Below are 13,144 nucleotides of genomic sequence, written 5' to 3' on the forward strand. Positions count from 1 at the left end.
CCTCCAGCTTCCGCCCCTCGGCCTCTGTGCTCTGGCCACGCGGGCCGCTTCCTAATCCCGGAACAAGCCAAGCCCTTTCCCAGCCCCACACTCACGTTGCCCTCTGCCTGGAACCATCTTCCCTGCTCCCTTGGCGCTGGTTCATTCTCCTCCAGATGTTGCCTCCTTGGTGAGGCCTCCCCAGTCACTCTCTCTTTCAGCACCCTGTTTACTTCCTTCACATTATCTGGCTTCTTTGGTGGCTTGTGTATTGTCTGTCTCCTCTCCTTGGAATGGGAGCTTCACAAGATGCAGACCTGGCCGTCTGGGTTACTGCCGTGGGCTCGGTATAGATGCTCTGATGAGCGCCCGGCCGAATGGGCGTTGTCAGGCTGTCTGCGGGGGGCGTGACCTGCCGTGATTTAGTGTCACTTGCTCACTTGTCCTAAATGCGCTTTGATAAAAGTACTGATGTTAGAAGGTGGTTGTGACCTTGCAAGGGGCTGCACTTGACTGTTAGGAACCCAGGTTTTCTCCCTCTCTTCCTTGTATCCACAGCCTCCTGATCAGGCAGCTGGACTGAAGGTCTCAGTTTCTCCTTCCGTCAAATCAAGGTGGGGCATGCTGACAGCGTGTGTCTCTTCCTGACTTCCTAGCGCTTTGTGATGATGTAGGGAGGGACAGAAACTGAGAAGATCGGGTAAAGAGCTTTAAAAAGAAATAGATCAAATCTTTTAACTAGAGGAAGAAAGAAACCAAGAACAACATAACAAAATTATTTGAAAAATGTCCCCAGAGAAAGAGCAGAATTTCCACTCATCTGCATTTAAAAGTTTGTAATGAGGGAAAATCTGTTCAATAAACACAAAGAATAATTTATTTTCAAATCACACATATCTATAGAAACACATAAAAATGCATAGTTAGAGAAGGATGAAGAGATCTTAGAAGGAAAAGCCCTTAATTTAACATGCTGGCAAAGAGCTAAGTGATATATGTACCGGCATACTTTTTCTGTGTTGCAAATATCTCCTCCTACTTTCGGCTTGCCTTTTCATTAATGGGGTCTTAAAATAAACATATTATTTAATATAACATACATACATACATACAGAACAGTGAATACATCATGCAGTACAATGTGAATTTTTTACAAATGAACTGTGTGACCAGCATCCAGATTGAGAATCAATATCACCAGCGTCCCCAAAGCCCCTTTTATGCCTCCTCTGGTCACCACCCCTCCAAGGTAACCACTATCCTGACTTACGTACATGGGAGATGAGGAAAGTTCTCTTTGGTGCGTGCTTGCGTGTGGGATTCAGTGCACTGATTTGGGCAGTTGTTTTTTTCGTTTGTTTTTTTGCGGTACACGGGCCTCTCACTGTTGTGGCCTCTCCCGTTGCAGAGCACAGGCTCCGGACGCGCAGGCTCAGCGGCCGTGGCTCACGGGCCCAGCCGCTCCATGGCATGTGGGATCCTCCCGGACCGGGGCACGAACCCGCGTCCCCCGCAACGGCAGGCGGACTCTCAACCACTGCGCCGCCAGGAAAGCCCCAACTTGATGTTTTGATGTACTTATATATTGTGAAATGATCACCACAATCCAGCTAATTAATGTATCTATCACGTCTCTGTACTTACCATTTGTATGTGTGTGTGTTGAGAAGATTTAAGCTACATCCTCTTAGCAGATATCAGTTATACAATACAGTATTATTAGCTATAGTCACCATGCAGTACATCAGGTCTCCAGAACCTATTCATCTTGCATAACTGAAACGCTGTACTTTTGACCAACATCACCCCACTTCCCCCTCCCCCCATCCCGGCAACCACCATCCTTCTCTCTGATTCTAGGAGTTTGACTGTTCTTTAAATTCCACATAAAGTGAGATCATGTGGTATTTCTCTTTCTGTGTCTTGCTTATTTTGCTTAGCATAATGTCCTTCAGCTCCATCCCACTTATTCAAATGGCAGGATTTTTTTTTTGTGTGGCTGAAAAATATTCCCATGTGTCACACAATTCTTACCAACAACAATCCCCAGCCCTTGAACAGCTCTTGACAACTTTTGTCTGCAAGACCGTTTTACGAACGCTCTTTCAATTGAATGCTTGGAAGGAAATTTCTTTGTGTGGGTTAATGGATACAGCTTATGCAGCCTTCTGAATGTTTTTCAAAACTGTAAGGGCAGCAAAGCCAGTCTGTAAACTCTCAGAAGGTCTCTACTGACATCCCAAGGGAGGATGGGACTCTTCCCCAACGGCATCTTCCCTGGCCTAAGGTGTGGTGGACGGAACCGTCAGGTGCTGGCTTTACTTCATTTTCTCATCCTCCAGTCTTCATGACGTAGGTATTCTTTCCCCCATTTTGTGGTGGATCAAACCGAGTTATCAAGAGTGCTTAAATAACTTGCCCAAGCTCCTAAGCAGGCAGGTTATTGTCAGAATTTATCTGTTTTAACTACAGAGATTGTGCATTAAAAACAAAGCAAAGCAAAACAAAAATCTCATTTTTCTGATTACTAAAAAAGGCCTTCAGAAATTCTAGAAAATACAGAAGAAATATAAAGATGATACTAAAAATCACCCAGATTTCTTCAACTCAGTAGTAATCATTGTTAACACATTGGTAAATTTCTTTTTTTTTTTTCTTCTGTGTACGTTGACTGAAATCATACATTTTATTTTTTTCATATTCTTTTCCATTATGGTTTATTACAGGATACTGAATATAGTTCCCTGTGCTATACAGTAGGACCTTATTGTTTATCCATTCTATAAATAATAGTTTGCATCTGCTGGTCCCAAACTCCTAACCCAACCCTCTCCTGTACCCCCTCCCCCTTGGCAACCACAAGTCTGTTCTCTATGTCTGTATGTTTCTGTTTCTGTTTCGTAGATAAGTTCATTTGTGTTATCTTTTAGATTCTACATATAAGTGATATCATATGGTATTTGTCTTTCTCTGTCTGACTTACTTCACTTAGTATGATAATGGCATTATTTCATTCTTTTTTATGGCTGAGTAATATTCCACTGTATATATGTACCACATCTCCTTTATCCATTCATCTGTTGTTGGACATTTAGGTTGTTTCCACATCTTTGCTATTGTAAATAGTGCTACTATCAACATCGGGGCACATGCGTCTTTTCAAATTATAGTTTTGTCTGGATATATGCCCAGAAGGGGGATTGCTGTCTCATATGATAACTCTATTTTTAGATTTTTAAGGACCCTCCATACTGTTTTCTATAGTGGCTCCACCAATTTACATTCCCATCAACAGTGTAGGAGGGTTCCCTTTTCTCCACACCCTTTCCAGCATGAAATCATACATTTTAATGATGATACATATTCCTTTTTAACTGACATTGCATAGTGTGAGCTTTCTTTATGCCATTTAAAATTCTTCTGAATATGGTTTTTAATGACTATTTAACAATTTATTTTGTGTATTTATCTTTCTTTTGTTGGGCATTTTCTTAATTTTTTTGGTAATTGTATGAAATGCTGTAGAAAATCTTTGTATTTCAACTGTTGTCTAAATCTCAAATTATCTCTGTGGGACAGATTCATTTAAAAGGAGACTTACTGGGGCACGTTTATGAATATTTTTAAGGCCCTTGATACATATGACCAAATTACTGCTGCAAAGGTGGCACCTGTAAATGCACCTGGCACCTTCTCACTGCTCTCTCTGCAACATTGACTCTTAACTTCTCAAAAGAATTCTTTACTAATTTGGTGCCCGAATAATGCTACCTTCCTGTTTTTTGGTTTTGTTTTTGTTTATTGAAGTTAGTTGATTTACAATGCTGTGTTAGTTTCAGGTATACAGCAAAGTGATTCAGATATATATTCTTTTTCAGATTCTTCTCCATTATAGTTTATTACAAGATATTGAATATAGTTCCCTGTGCTATTCAGTAGGTCCTTGTTGTTTATCTATTTTGTATATAGTAGTTTGTATCTGCTAATTACAAACTCCTAATTTATCCTCCCACCTTTCCCCTTTGGTAACCATAAGTTTATTTTCTATGTCTGTGAGTCTGTTTCTGTTTTGTAAATAAGTTCATTTGTATCATTTTTTAGATTCCACATGTAAGTGATATCATATGGTATTTATCTTTCTCTGACTTCCTTCACTTAGGATGATAATCTCTAGGTCTTTCCATGTTGCTGCAAATGGCATTATTTCATTCTTTTTTATGGCTGAGTAATATTCCATTGTATATATATATACACAATGGAATATTATATATACATATACACAGTATATATATATATATACCACATCTTCTTTATCCATTCATCTGTTGATGGACAGTTAGGTTGCTTCCATGTCTTGGCTATTGTGAATAGTGCTGCTATGAATATTGGGGTGCATGTATCTTTTCGAATTACAGTTTTCTCTGGATATATACCCAGGAGTGGGATTTCAGGACCATACGGTAGCTCTATTTTTGTTTTTTGAGGAAACTCTAAACTGTTTTCTACAGTGGCTGCACCAATTTACATTCCACCAACAGTGCTACCTTCCTGTTGAGTAAGCCTGTCCTCTTTTGACTTCTCCATGCTCCATGGAGGGGATCCTGGGTGAAGGTAACGGGGCCACTGCCTCTTGGATCCCTTCTTTTATTTTTTTAAAAAAGCCCTTCCATAGTGTTTTCCATGTCCTGGGAACTGTTTAAGTGCTTAACAAATACTAATTCAAATAACCCTACAATGGAGGCTCTATTGTCATCCTCCTTATTCAGTAGATGTGGAAACTAAGGCACAGAGCGCAGCTCCAGGCCACCTGACTTGTGACAAGGTAGAGCTGGGCTCAGTCTGGGAGCAGGCGCTGGGGCCACTCAGAAGAAGGGAAGGGTTCCTGCTGCACGAAGAAGCCAGCACCTCTGATTTGGGCCTCAGCCACGCATTCCCTGACTCATCACCCTTCTTTCTTTTAGGCCCTGTCTTATTTCTTCAGGTGCCTTGAGCACCAGTTCATGGACACCGTTGCCAAGCCTGGTCACATTAACGGGCCTACAGGCAGCCTGACCAGTGTCCTTGGGGTGTCAAGAATGACACTTGCTTTGTAGGCAAGGCTGTGGCACAGACAGGTCATAAGGAATCACAGCCGTGAGTCACTGTGCCAGGGCCTTTTCCAACCCCAAAGCTCAGTGGGTGGCAGGGCTACCTCTGCCAGTCAGCGTGGAAGTGTCCCAAACCCCAGAGGAAGGGAAATCTGACATCGACAGCTCACTGGGAAGCTAGGGAGAATCCACATTTGCCTCACGTCAGCCCAGCCACACTTATCACCCCGTGCAGCTGTCTGTTTACTAAGGGTGGACTTCCTACTGCTGGGACCCTGTCTTTGTCTCCCCAGCCCTGAGGTGTCTGGTGATTGATAGGTGCTCAGTGAATGCTGATTGAATGAGCGAACTGCAGATGGGATGAGCTGGCTGACCAGAAGTGGCCCACCTACTGAGCTGAAGAGATTGTTTACCCACGAGATCAAGGTGCTGTGGGCACGGCCTACCCTGGTCAGGGGGCCTGCGTTCAAATCCCAGTGGTGTCCCTGACATTCAGGCTCATGGCCTTGGGTGATAATAGTTTGTGTGTTTTGGCCTCAGTTTTCCTTCCCAAAGGCCCCCATGGTTGTGAGGGTAGAAATGGAGTGTATGTGATGGCAAGGAGACCCAGGTAGATGTACGATGGGCGCTGAGCCTTTGGACGGGGACCTCGGAGCCACAGGGTCTGCTCTGTCTTGCTCCTTCGTAGCAAAGGTGGCACCATTAGGGGTTCCAGGGTTGACCTTCCTGCCCTACTCATAAACGCTTTTCCTGAAGGGGGCTCTGTCCTCTTGACGGCTTCAGCCTCTGGGAGGCAGGAAGCTGATTTGCCAAGACCTCTGGGGTCTGGCTGGACACGTTTCACATCGGCTGAGGCTGGATTCCAGGAAGTTCTAAACTTCCCTCCCACTGTTAACAAATTAAGAAGCGGCCACAGTGATGTGGTGAAGGCAGAGGAAGGAATAGGGTACCACAGAAGCAAGGGCCCATCTCTGCTGCATCCTTTGTGAAACTCCTCCCTCCACCCTTCCCCATTTTCTCCTTCCTAGCATTCTCCTAGATAGGCCCAAAGGGGTGGCAAGGGCTCAGCCTCCCTCAGCCTCCCTCCTCTGGCCTCCCTCAGAGGGAGATGGCTTCTCATTCCGGGACGAGGCAAACAAGTCCTCAGGACTGAGAGACCCGCCTTAGGGCTTTGGCCTTAGGGTCCTGTAGCCAGACCGCCTGGCAGAGGTCATCCCATCCACTCCAGCTGGAGCCTTCCTTCTTGCAAGGACTCTGAAGGCTTTAAAAAAAAAAAAAGTATTATACTGTTTATAGACACCGTGTTAACATAGGGCGATAGCAACATCTTCCTCTGAGAGGCTGCCCGCTGTAAGTGGTCGCGAGCAGGTTAAGGGGCAAGGGCTGTGCTGTGCTCTTTTGCAAACAGCATGTCAGCTTCAGCCCCGAGTCCCATTCGCAATCTCACTGCCTCTTCAGGCTTCTGTGGGGCACACCGGTTGCTTTCCTTCTGCAGGATTTTGGGCAAAGTGTTGGGCTCCTACATCCCAGTCCTTCAGTTTGTCCATCTCAGAGGCTTCTCCAGGCTCTGGGGAAAGTTGGGGAGGGGAACCCTTTTCTTAGAGAAATCTTCCTCAGGAAAGAGTCAAGGGGCTGCACAGTTCTGTGGTTAGTGCCCCTGGGGGAGCCTAGAAGCTGCCCTTGGACAAGGGACTTGGGTGATGTCCAGGGATGTCTCTTTTGCTCACAGAGCGCTGGTCAGCCTCTCACTGAAGACGAGGCTGAAATGCATGCATCCTCGTACAAGAAGCACGCTGACCTAAATTCACAATGAGGAGACATGGCCTCAGGTCTTTGCCAAAGAACAAATTTTGATAGTGAAGACCCACAGCCCTACTTTCTCCAAAGTACTAGGTGATTCCTTAGGTTGGTCCCCTTTGAAGGACTGACTCCAGAGCAAACAAATATTATTTGGGAACATAAAATGCTCAAAAAGTATAATTAGTATTCTCAGAATGATTTTTAATTGAATATATAGCTGATTTCCAATATTGTGGTAGTTTCAGGTGTACAGCAAAGTGATTCAGTTATACATATACATATATATATTCTTTTCATATTCTTTTCTATTATGGTTTATCACAGGATATTGAATATAGTTTCCTGTGCTATACAGTAGGACCTTGTTGTTTATCCATTCTATACATAATAGTTTGCATCTGCTAATCTTAAACTCCCAGTCCAACCCTCTCCCACACCCCCTCCCCCTTGGCAACCACAAGTCTGTTCTCTATGTCTGTAAGTCTGTTTCATAGATAAGTTCATTTGTGTCATATTTTAGATTCCACATATAAGTGATATCATATGGTATTTGTCCTTCTCTTTCTAACTTACTTCGCTTAGAATGAGTGGCCCAGGGTTTATTTTGGACCCATAGCTTTTTTTTTTGGCTCTACAATAAAGAATATTTACATAATAATGGTAACATAAATGTCACTTACTTGTTTTCAGCATTTAAAATCAACTTATAAACAAAGGACTAAACAGAATGTTACGGTTACCCATCTTGACATCGCAAATGCCAAGGTGTAGCTAGTACAGGGTTGGGAGACCAGGCTGGGTGAGGAGGTGCAAGACATGGTCGCTTCATAGTCTAGTTTTACATGATGCAAAAATAAGACACTGTCTGCAGCTCAGGGAGCAAGAAATAGAGGTTTTCGTATATTGTTTAAATTTGCAAAAGTGATGAAAATAACTAAACTTACCAACGCGTTTATTAAAAATTTGAGAGGAGGATGGAATCCAGAATGAGGGGGGAAAAGAGCTAAACCCTTGTTTTTCGTAGCAGGGAGTCAACAGATACATCTAAGGTAAGAAATCAAGCATACTGTTTATGGTTTGGGAGGTAAACTGTCAGAAGTGACGTTTGAAGAGTGGGGAAGGATGGAGTGGGAGACTATTACATTTCATTATAAATCTTTCTTAGCTATTTGATTTAGTACCATAGATACGTCCTTGAACACACACACACACACACACACACACACACACACACACACACACACACACACACACACACGGCTCTTCAGAAAACTCATCAGCTCCCACCAGGAAACTCTCAGAGCTCCAAGAGCAAGCGGCAGGCCAAATGCTCAAAGGACAGCTTAGAGCTGCATTGCAGAGGAAGCAAAAAGTGTTTCCAGGAGGTGTCGGGGCTGCTTGGTGGCTGGAGTGTCACATTCCCTAATGAACATGCAGGAAGCGGGTAAAACACGCCAGTAGCTTCTCACCAGAGTGGATGGCAAAAGCTCGTTTCCTTTCCATGATAGTTGCAGTGCTGAGCTATTAACAAAATGCTGAAGTATCTGGGAAAAGGATCTGGCTCAGCAGGACAGAGCTAATCCTAGGGATTCCCAAATGACTCCACACTCGTTATTATGTATTTTGTTTACTCAGGCCACCTTTCCAATTACCCGTCAGAATGTGCAAATGCTTCCTCCCTGCTTTATCAGGTATGAGAGGTAGAGAATCAGGTAGAGAATAAGATAATGATATCAGTACCATAATAATGATTACCATAGCAAATATCAATTAATGATGTCAAATGTCAATACCACCGCCCTCCATTCACACTCTCCCCCGGACTGGTTAGAACTCTGGCTCCACTAGGATGAACTTAGTACTGACAGTCTAGAAAATATGATCTGATCCAGGCCTTAAAGAATTTTCCATCTAGAACAGGTGATCCTAAGGAAAAGGCCAGGGGAGTCCGCCTGTGCCCCTCGGCCTCGCCACCCGTCTCTGACTGTCCCTGCTCGTCCGCCTGCGCCCTGTCAAGCCGGGCGGCGGGCACGAGCAGGCCTAACAGCAGCCCCTGCTCCTCCTAAAGGCCCTCTGCAGGAACCCTTGCTGCCACCATCCTGAGGCTGCAAATCCTGAGACTCCAAACTCAACCGCCTCCAGAGAGGCCAGCACCCAGCCTTCACCAACTACGACCAGCCAAGGCTATGTTTTACCAGAAGGCAAAATCATGCCAAATACCTTTTTTTTTTGGTGGTGGTGGAATTGATGTTAGGATGGATGAAACCGAAATTACAAGTTTCTTTGCTACGTATGGTTCAGTAAAAGAAGTGAAGATAATCACGGACTGAACTGGTGTGTCCAAAGGCTATGGACTTGTTTCATTTTATAATGACATGGATGTGCAGAAGATAGCAGAATCACAGATAAATTTCCATGGTAAAAAGCTGAAGCTGGGCCCTGCAATCAGGAAACAAAATTTAAGTGCTTATCATGTACAGCCACGTCTTTGGGGTTTTTTTTGCGGAGCACAGGCTCCGGAGGCACAGGCCCAGTGGCCATGGCTCATGGGCCCAGCCGCTCCGCGGCACAGGGGATCCCCCCGGAGCGGGGAATGAACCCGCATCCCCTGCATCGGCAGGCGGACTCCCAACCACTGCGCCACCAGGGAAGCCCCATCCTTTGGTTTTTAATCCTCCTCCTCTACCACAGTTTCAGTGTAATACAGACACTGGAGTAATCCCAACACTGAAACTTACATGCAGCCTCCAACCACGATGAATCAGTATGTTCAGGCTTATCCTCCTTATCCAAATTCACCAGTTCAGGTTATGACCGGATATCAGCTGTGGGTTTATAGTTATCAGATGCCACCTCAGTGGCCTACTGGGGAACAAAGGACTTACGTTATTCCTCTGGATTATACAGCTGTTAACTACCACTGTAATGAAGTTGATCCAAGAGCTGAAGTTTTGCCAAGTGAATGCTCAATTCATGAAGCTACTCCATCCTCTGGAAATGGCCCACAAAAGAAATCTGTGGGCTGAAGCATACAGACGGTGGAATCGTGTCTATTTAATCCAGAGAACAGACTGAGAAACTCCTTTGTTACTCAAGATGACTACTTCAAGGTTAAGAGTTCATCACTTTATTTATTTATTTATTTATTTATTTACTTACTTACTTATTTATTTTTTGCGGGTACGCGGGCCTCTCACTGTCGTGGCCTCTCCCGTTGCGGAGCACAGGCTCTGGACGCGCAGGCTCAGCGGCCATGGCTCACGGGCCCAGCCGCTCCGCAGCATGTGGGATCTTCCCAGACCGGGGCACAAACCCGTGTCCCCTGCATCGGCAGGCGGACTCCCAACCACTGCACCACCAGGGAAGCCTGAGTTCATCACTTTAGAAGAAGTTGGGCAGTGCTTAAGTCTGTTTGATCTTCTCTGCTGACTTTCTAGCCTCATAGGAAGTTGCAGGTTTTGAATAGTAAGAAGAGACTGAAAGTGTTTCAACTATTACAGAAATTTAATTCTGAATTTTGATAAATCACACTCAGACTTTTCTATACCAGTTATAATAGATTGCCTAGTTTTATTTTACAGTGAAACTGTTTTTCATTAGACATGTACTTAGAAACTGATTCTGTGTTCAATATATAGTTAAAAGTAAAAAACTAATTGAGACTGAAAGGAATAACTTTAAGATTTATCTGTAAGGATTTTTTTAAATTGACATTTTAAGAGTTTAAAAGCAAATGCTGATTTGCAAAAAAAATTGTTTTAGAAAACCTGTTTTGAAAGGTCAGAATTTTGATAGTTTAAATACAAGCACTTCACTTCTGCAACAAGTAACTGTGAAGAGTACAATATCTATGATGTTGTGCTTTGATGATTTGTCCAGAAATTTACCACAAAAGCAGAGTTGTTTTGGTTTTTTTTTTAAAGAAGATGTTGGGGGTAGGAGTTTATTAATTAATTAATTTATTTTTGGCTGTGTTGGGTCTTCGTTTCTGCGCGAGGGCTTTCTCTAGTTGCGGCAAGCGGGGGCCACACTTGTGCTCCGCGGCAAGTGGGATCCTCCCAGACCAGGGCTCAAACCCGTGTCCCCTGCATTAGCAGGCAGATTCTCAACCACTGCACCACCAGGGAAGTCCAAAAGCAGAGTTTTTAAAACTGCATTTTTAATCAGTGGAACTCAGTATATAGTTAGCTTTATTGAAGTTTTCCTTATCTAAACCCAGTAAAACAGATTCCAAACAAACAGTCCAATCAGTGGGTCTTACATTTATTAGTTCAAAATATTTTATCTTATCTAGAATCCACACATAGAGATATCCGATTGGGATGGTAATTAGGATGATTAAATTCTGGGCCTAATTTTTAGTAAAGACTCCAAAACAAACTAAACTTTATTAAGTACATAAGCTTCTCGATAAGTTACCATTCTCCTTTTTCTCTTTACTTTTTTTCCCTTGAAATGTTAAACTCAATGGCTATATCTTAAATTGTGCAAAATATTGGTATTAAAGAAGGCTGAAACTTTTTTTTGTTATTTTAAATTTATTTACTTTTGGCTGTGTTGGGTCTTCGTTGCTGTGCACGGGCTTTCTCTAGTTGAGGTTAGTAGAGGCTACTCTTTGTTGCAGTGCACGGGTTTCTCATTGTGGTGGCTTCTTGTTGCGGAACACGGGCTCTAGGCACACAGACTTCAGTAGCTGTGGCTCACAGCCTCAGTAGTTGTGGCGCACGGGCTTAGCTGCTCCGCGGCAGGTGGGATCTTCCCGGACCAGGGCTCGAACCCGTTTCTCCTGCATTGGTAGGTGGATTCTTAACCACTGTGTCACCAGGCAAGCCCTGAAACTTTTTTTAATGTCACTTAAAAGTTACTCAGAGCACCTGAAAGGAATTGTTTCTATAAAAACATTAAAATATTAGTTATTTGTTAAAGAACAGATAGATTTTTGTTTTTTAGCCTATTATATTTCCTTTTTTAAAGTAAAATATGTCCAGGAGAGTCAAGGAAGTTTTGGCATTTCTAAACCAAAAGAGTTGTTTAGCAATAAGCATATCCCCAAAATATACTAGATTTAGAGTTAACAGTCCATTTTTAGATCAGCTAGATTCCTCATTAGACAGTGTAAACCGTGACAAATAACTAGAGATCCAGAGCCCCTTTGCTATACCCACAGTCTTGCTTTTCCAGTCTGTAGCACCATTCTTCCAGGAGGTTTGCTCCTAGAACAGGTGATGTGAAGAAGAGAAGTATCAGTATAAACAATTTGAGGACTAAGCCTTGGAAAGGTAGCAATGGGATAATACCTTTCTAAGGGAAACACTTGTATCAGCATCATTTGACCTGCCATGGACATGAGTTTAAAGTGGCTTCCTGGGTTTTCTTTCATTGGCCAGCCCCTTCACTAAAACATGGAAACTCCATTTTTCCCTAGCCTAATGAATCTTCCATCGGCCATATCATCAGTGCCCATTGTCTTACAATTCCTAACAATCTTCATTCTGAATCTGAAGGGAAGAGTCTTTTAACTTAAGGATGCCCAAGAGTGCTTTCTTATGCCTCAGAATTTGAAAGTGCCCTGAAATTTGTTCTTTTTAAAATTCTCTGTACTTTTGTGTGTGTGTGCTATAACATTTTACATGTATTATTCTATGATTAAATTTCAAGTTTACTATAAATGATACCTAAATTCTAAAGAGCCAATTCTAATTATCCCAATATGACCTTAAGAAAAGTAAGGGAATAAACTTTTTATTTGTGTGCTATTTTGTTGGACCGAAGTATTTAAAAAGGTAGAAAGAAGAGACAAAATTCTGAACCTTTCAAAATGGAAAATTAAACTTAAAAGTGTGTTCCTATTACCTATGTCGATACTGTCTTTGCATAAATGAATAAATAGAAATAAAGAAAAAAAATTTTTTTTCAAAAGCGTTTTGACCTACTTATTCATGTCATATTATCTACAAAGATGGTGGGGGGGGCTTCCCTGGTGGCGCAGTGGTTGAGAGTCCGCCTGCCGATGCAGGAGACATGGGTTCGTGCCCCGGTCCGGGAAGATCCCACATGCTGCGGAGCGGCTGGGCCCGTGGGCCATGGCCGCTGAGCCGGCGCGTCCGGAGCCTGTGCTCCGCAACGGGAGATGCCACAACAGTGAGAGGCCCGCATACCGCAAAAAAAAAAAAAAAAAAAAAGTGTGTTCCTACTACCTATGTTGATACTGTCTTTGCATAAATGAATATATAGAAATTAAGAAAAAAAATATTTTTCAAAAGCATTTTGACCTACTT

General features: G+C 43.1%; 1 pseudogene; it reads left to right on the forward strand.

Moving 5' to 3' along the window:
- Positions 1 to 2,228: 2,228 nt before the first annotated feature.
- LOC101284244 (deleted in azoospermia-like) lies at positions 2,229 to 10,282 on the forward strand (annotated as a pseudogene).
- Positions 10,283 to 13,144: the final 2,862 nt, after the last annotated feature.

The sequence above is a fragment of the Orcinus orca genome, chromosome 1 (genome assembly GCF_937001465.1).
Source record: "Orcinus orca chromosome 1, mOrcOrc1.1, whole genome shotgun sequence".
Taxonomy (NCBI): Eukaryota; Metazoa; Chordata; class Mammalia; order Artiodactyla; family Delphinidae; genus Orcinus; species Orcinus orca.